General features: G+C 41.8%; 1 protein-coding gene across 4 annotated transcripts in view; it reads right to left on the bottom strand.

The window, feature by feature from the left end:
* Positions 1-1796: 1796 nt before the first annotated feature.
* VTI1A (vesicle transport through interaction with t-SNAREs 1A) overlaps positions 1797-7210 on the bottom strand; it is a 286743-nt gene continuing 281329 nt past the window's right edge. For all 4 annotated transcript variants that reach the window (XM_074907749.1, XM_074907747.1, XM_074907751.1 and 1 more), the window contains one exon: positions 1797-7210. This exon is cut by the window's right edge and continues 5981 nt beyond it. The gene's annotated coding sequence lies outside the window, so the exon portion shown is untranslated.

Genomic DNA, 7210 nt, shown 5'->3' with positions numbered 1-7210 from the left:
ATCTAGTCCTCTGTACTTGGATACTAATTAAAACAAGTACACAAATTAATCATCCACATAAATATATACACACTCAAGCATCCAAAACACCAGTCTGACCACGAAACTAAGGAATCTCATCTTCTCCATCATGCTCCTCACCAAACCACCCCCTCAGCTGCTCTCTTAACCACCAGAGGGAAAGGACTGGGGGAAAAAGCAGAACAAAACCAAGATGGTCTTGGCACAGCGTGCCCACAAGGTTAGGCTGTGATCCACTAATGAATAAGGTTCTCCAGGGAACAATCCCACATCAGTAGGTGGAACGGCTAATCTAATAGGTTTCTTCCATATCTAAATCCTATAATGGTGTAACTTGCAGCAGGGAGCATGTGATCACTCTTTGAATAAGCAGTGGGAGGGGAAAGGATATGTTTAATGGCCAGAATTAGTTTTCTTACATTGGTTTCCTGAGCCATTGTGCAGAATATGCAGCCTAAGAGTAGTGAGAGATTTTTTTTTTTTTTTTTTTTTTTGATTTTGAAATGGGTACACATCAAATACACCCATCCCCCAGTCACAAGAAAATTCTCGCCACATGCTTCTGTCCTCCAGACTTACACAGCATTTTATTGTATGGAACACATCAAAAGGGTTTGGTTCCCTTGTAAAAGTTTTACAGGAAAATCATTGAAGAGTGGTGTAACTTTTTTTTTTTTTTTTTTTAAATTCAAAACTAGAACCAATATTCTGGATTCCCACACTTTGGTGTGGACTCAGAGAGAGCTGTGCTTTTCTGTACAGTAGAGCAGAAATACAGACCCTGTATAATTAGAATTGCAGTCATGGCCTGTGGGATCTAGTGATTTGGACATATTTTATTTAACCAGCTTAGTAAAAGGTAATATTCAGCAGCTGTGATCTATAGCAGAATTACAATTTTCAGGGTCAAGGAGGGATTTTGATATTAGGAGGTTGGGCAGAATTGCTGTAAAATCTCATGAGCTGTCGTTAAAAATAAATGAGAAAATAGGTTATCCAAGAGTCATTGTAAGGGAAAAATCAATAGGCAGTGCCTATTCACTTGGGCTATCAAAATCCTTGAAATTTGAACAAAAGTTTCACGTTTAGTGTGCTGTAGGTTTTGAAATGTAAGTGGTGAATGCTCTGTGGGTACAAATTCATTGTGCTGTGCATTCAAACAAGGAGAAACCCTTCTGAAGTTCTGGAGTTCTCTATTAAGATAGTACAGTTCCTTCGTCACTAAGTCAGACGTGTAAAACAGTTGCCAGTGAAACTTCAGAAGCAATTTTAGCTAACTGATGACAAACTCTCTATTGGAAATATATCACTTTTCTTTATCTCATCTTGCTCCTCTGGGATTCCCTCCCACCTCTGGCTCCCGGTGGATGGGGAAAGGGGCTACAGCCCTGGAACCTAAGCAACTTTCTCCAAGTGCACTCAGCTGCTGTGAAACTGAAAACGATGGAGATTGGAAACGAGCATTATTGATAATTCGGAGTAGTACACATAATTGATATGGAAAGGGAGTATCATCCTCATTCAGAAACAATTAACTTCCCCCTCCAACACAGCAGTTCAAAGAAGTTTCAGCCTTTTAAATATGACTGTGTATAACTTCAAAATATGCAGCTATTACCTATTACAATATACACATGGAGTAGGACTTTTTTGTGTGTGTTCTTGTAGCTACCAAATTTAAGTGTGTCATGGACGCAGATGTGCAGGCATACAAGTCGCACATGGACTCCAATCTGTTAGAAGTGGGGAGGGGAAAATGAAGGTTCATACTGCTATTGGATTGTATAATTTTATTTGAGTCACAGCCTGATACAGCCCAAAGGTCCAGTTAATTCTTGGTTCAAGACAGACAACGGAGACTTTACAGAATGTACAAGAATTAGCAGAAAACACTCATTACAAATGGACATCCGAAAAGAAAATCTTTCCCCCAAGCTCAACAATGCCAAGGAACTCAACAGACAGCCTGATGAAAATTTGTACATTGTTAATTTGATTGCAGAGGGTGCATGTTAAATAGAAAAGAACTGAGTTTGTCACTGTCATCTGAATCCATTCAGTCAGTGCAACAAAGGTATATTTAACTAAAATATGAAACAGACTTGCTAACGTCGCATTATTTTCTGAGGCTTACAAAGTTAAAAAAAAAATTAAACTGAATATAAATGACTCTGAGCATTTTTTATGACACCCACAGCCTAAGTGATCCAGATAATGTAATCTAACCATCATTAGAAACCATGAAATTACAATTCCTCCGGGATGGATATTTATCTCTCTGTTACATACAGAAAGGCGATTAATTAGTAGCTCTTTCAGTGTTTAACATTACTGTGTACTGAGGCTGATTAAAATCTAACTATAGAATGGCTATCATAGCTAACACGTAATCTGGGGAAAGTTTAGCTGGGAAATGAAGAAGCACCTTAAAAACAAAACTTTTAAAAAAAGTACTCTTAGAAGTAGGTAGCTTCAAAGCCAAAACCCAGGCTTCCTTCTAATTTCTATTACACACAGTAATCATGACAATTACTGAGATTTCTGAAACCTCAATATTAAAAACAACTAAACCCACGTCAAATATTTTTGCAAAGTGGTAAAATTCACAGAATACCCATTAGTTTTTGAGGAACGTATACAGCTCACAGTCATGAAGTGAATCACACAGCAGAGTCTTGAATGGCTTATTCTGAAATTTAAATGGGAGAGATTGCTGGGGCATGTGTGTGTGTGTGTGTACCCTGTACAGACAGCACAGTGTGCACATGCTCTGTGGGCTAAAGTAATATTTCTGGTGTAATTTCACTGGTTCATGTGGAATGCACCAAAGATGTGTCAATGTGTCTGTGCAGACAGTTTCCTCCGGGATCTCATGAGGGACAAGAGGACATGGATAATTTCACTTTGGGAGGAATAAACAGAGGCAGCTTTGGTAGGTTTGATTTCCAGAGCATTCCTACTGTGAATGAAAATACTGGAGGGATTTTATGACAGAAAATACCAGAAAAATCCCAAATCACTAGTCATTATTTTGAAAATAACTTCCTATTTTGGCATCACTGTACCTAGGTATGCACACTATTAGGTTGGCTGGTTGAGAAGAGGGAAGTAACTTTAAAAGCAAATGGGAACAGCTCAGCAAAAAGACCAAGGTAACCCTAGTTTTATTTAATTTTTTGAAACTATCAGCTGAGACCACAAATCAGTATTGGACATGGATCATATTTTAGTGAGGATACACAGAAAGGAAGTAGAAATACTTTAAAAATGAAGTGTAAAGAAAGGACACTTTACCACCCCCACACCCCCACAGTTCAGGTCCCAAAGAACTGAGCCACTGATTCCTAATCCTCTTCATTGTGTCGAGTATTGTGTAGATGCTGCTCTCTTCTGGCTGCCTACACAAATTTTAATATGCAAAATGTTAATAAAAAGTGAAATAAAAAGCTGAGAAAAATCAAACATGGCCTCAATGTGCCGAGGGTAATGGGGGCACCTCTGAGGCCTCACTGTGGAGAGGGGGCCCATACCCAGCCGCTTCGTGGTTCTGCTCCAACACCACACTGACCAGGAGCTCCTCCAAAGTTCCCTACCTGTCTTCCTGAGTACATCACTCAGTGTGGCCCAAGTTCATATTTGGAGGGAAGGGCTGGAGATGGCCAGCGCTATCTACTGCAGACACCTGTCAGCCCTGCCGCAGCTGGGGCACGGGGCACAGCTGTTAATGCTGCTGGGGTTGTGCATTTACCCATTTTGTGCTTCAAGACAACCCGAGGAGCAATAGCGCAGTTTCATATTCTTCCAAAACCAAGGACAACTGAAACCCAGTGAGAAGATTAAAAAAAACAAACACCAAAAAAAACTTTTAAACTTTCAAGTGACCACTGCATCAGGACAAAGATCTTTGCGCTTACCCAGCACAACCATGCTACACAACCAAGCATATCACCGGTCATGCGCCCTGCTTCAGAGAGAGCTGAGGAGGAATGAGATTCCTCTGAATAGGTTGGAGGGAGGAAATAAGAAGTCACCATGGCATCCTCTTGCTTCACTGTGGGATGCAACAGTATAGGACATTATTGGGGTCCAAGGTGATCCCAGGATGGTTGACGTCTTTCTACTGCAGCACCACGCTACACACATGTCCCTGTCAGACACCTCTGACCACCCTCTCAGAGTATTTCCTCAGGCAGATCTAAGCCCTGCCAGGTCATTCATGTGCTTCAGGAGAGATGCTATACTTAACCGCTCTATCCATCTCATCTGCCCATGTAGAGACATCTTATAACTTCTGCCTGAGAAAAGGCTGCTCCGAGGGCAGGTGGGGCCTGTGGGCAGCCTGAGTTCAGACTGTCCATAGGCACCCAAGTCACCAGTCAGCTTCAGGATAGTTCAGGCACTGCATGCAAGGCAAAATATCTCATCCTAGAGACAGAGGAAATCAACCAACACAGACCTAAACCCATGCTAATTTATTGTCCTTCCTAGGGTTTCTTCTTAAAAGATAAAATTCATGTCTAACCCAAGGGACAACATCTGGCTACATTCGATGTCACCGAAGGCCCACTGATCACCCAGCTGGGACACAAAGCTTGGGCTGAAGCCTTGTGAAGGTGAGAAGTATTTTCCCTGGCAAGAGACCAACTGCTCTTGGTGGAAGAGGACATGAGCTCTGCTGCCAGGCATTTGCGTGGCACCAGTTTGCTTCTGCTGCGGGAAGGAGAGGAAGCACAGTCCTTGTGGCATCTGCGGGACTCACAGGGATATCTGTTACAATTCATTAAGCAGCTCTCTAAGAAGTTACAATAATAACATTTCAACAGAGTTTCCAGAGGGAGTCTCAGAAACTACAGGAAAAGCCGACAAGTTTCAATCCATTTATCAAAGCACTTCAAGACAGATGAAACAGCAGAGCTACTTAGTGAGGAATGTCTCTCTTTCTGGGTGTCCAGAGCATTTCAGTAAATAAAAAGCTCTTTAAAAATAAGTCAATACAATGGAATCCCTTTTGCCTTTTGCCAGCACTTGTATTACACTTACACCCAAATGACCCTCCTACCTATAATACTGCCGCATTTACATACACATCAAATGGGTGCTTTTCACTTACATAATACATTTAATCCAAGGATTACAGAGCACATAATATATTAAACATTACAACACCTCGTGAGGTAGGTTAGCATTAATGAAGTTGCAGTGGGTAAACTGAGGCACAGGCTACCTTTATGACTTGCCTGTGGTCCCACAGGCAATCAGCGGAAAAGTCATTAAGACGCTCTTCAGACAAACAGCAGACACATATGCACAGAGTTGTATGGGTAAAATAGACTAACCCATGTTTTCAAAAGCAACTTTAACTACCCTTCTAGAGACATTGAGGTCCTGATTTTCTGAGGGCAGGAGAACAAAAGGCAAATAGAAGATAAAATGAACAGAAAGCAAATATTTGCTGTTAGAAATAACGTGGTTTTTTGTATGCCAAATTGCGTACACAAAACAAGAGGCATTCAAAACTGAACAACACTTTAGATGCTGGTCTCCAATAATTTGATTTTCTGAGTAAAGATTTTTCTAGACCTGCAACAGGGGTTTTGTTAGGGTTTTGTTCAATAACGTCGGTTTATATTTAGCTTTCGTATAGCAGATAGAGAAAAAAAAAAATCTTTGGTTAAGGTCTTTGAGCCAAGCATCTCGGATAAAATTTTCAAAAGCACTCAACAGTGGCTTTTGAAAACAGAATTAGGCTAGTTGCTGAGACAAGCTTTGAAAGCTACCCCCTACCTCCTTTAGCATTTTAACTGAGAGCTGATTTCCTCAGTTATGGTACAGTTCCTCGTTTTAGTCTCCCCATCTCATGGCCTTCACCAGTATCGCTAAGTCAAGTTGGAATTAAAACCAGGAAAGCAAGCAGGAGACTGGGAGATGCAGGAGCTTGTGGTCATGACCTCCCCAGCATGTCTGCCGCTTGAGAGTGGTGTAGCTGGACACAGGGATGCTCCCTGGGTGGCTCCCACTTTCCAGCCAGCCTTTGTTCTCTTTGTGGGAGCACTGGCTAATAGAGGTGTACACCCTCCACCTGATGGTTAGGTAAGGCTATAATTACCTCAGTAATAAAGGTCTGATTCTTCCTTGCTTTGCACCTCCTTGACTGGTCAGGAATACTTGTCTAAAGTGGGTGCAAAATGCTACCAGATCAGAAAGATGACACTTTACATCAATGGAAATGACCAGGTGTAAGGAACAAAGGCCTATATAACAATGCTCTCAACTCTGTTGTCCTTTAATTAAGTAGTTCCTTGGGCAATGACACTAATGAGGCCTTGTTTCCTCAGGGTTGGATTCTCTAGTATCTAAATGGGATGTGAGCTTTTCCTGGGAAGAGAGGTATTTATAATTTCTCCCTCCCAGGTAGTGTCCAATTTGGGTGGATGTCACACTGCAGGCTTTCTCTTGGTGGGCACACCAGCAGGGATTTCTCTCCTTTTGGCTGCTCATTTTCCTGAAACCTACAGGAATTTCTGAGAGCTCTGCATCTCTCTTAAATTTGGCTGCATTTGGTCAAAGGGCTCAAAGTTAGCAGGGGATAGGAAAACAAATGCACCAAATAAGACAGAACAAAGTCATAAACCTGTTTCTACTAAGAAGACAAGTTTAAATACTATTTTTTCTTACAAGTAAGTTTTCTAGTTGTGTGGCTGCAACTCCTGCAAGCATTATCAATAAAGGGAATATATACAAACAAATACACGCAAGCAGGGCATGCTGCTCAGGGAAGAGACAGCATTACTTAGATGGGTGCAGAAGACAATTGGAATTTTCATTAAATCCACAGAAGCAGTGATCACGGTCACTGGAGATGGTGCTGACCGGACAAGGTCACGGGTCTGAACGGAGAAAGTGACTGAACAAAGAAGCAGCAAGAGAAGGTTTTCTTTGGGTTTGGTCCAGACACAACATGGCAGCCAGTGGGGTGCATGCACCGTAAAGCTGGGACACGCAGCTTTGCAGGCTTGGCGTTATTATCGACCTCTCTGGCCACGGGACAGCAGGGACAGCCTCCTTTCCTATACAGTTTTTAATGGCTCAGAACTGCTCAAGGCCCTTTAGAATGCATAAAACTTCCCTTTTCTAACACTGCTCTCTGGCAGGACAGACATAATGCTTTCACTTCACATATTCCTGAACA

Source organism: Athene noctua, chromosome 5 (genome assembly GCF_965140245.1).
Source record: "Athene noctua chromosome 5, bAthNoc1.hap1.1, whole genome shotgun sequence".
NCBI classification, from domain to species: domain Eukaryota; kingdom Metazoa; phylum Chordata; class Aves; order Strigiformes; family Strigidae; genus Athene; species Athene noctua.
This window is presented reverse-complemented; position numbering and strand designations above follow the sequence as displayed.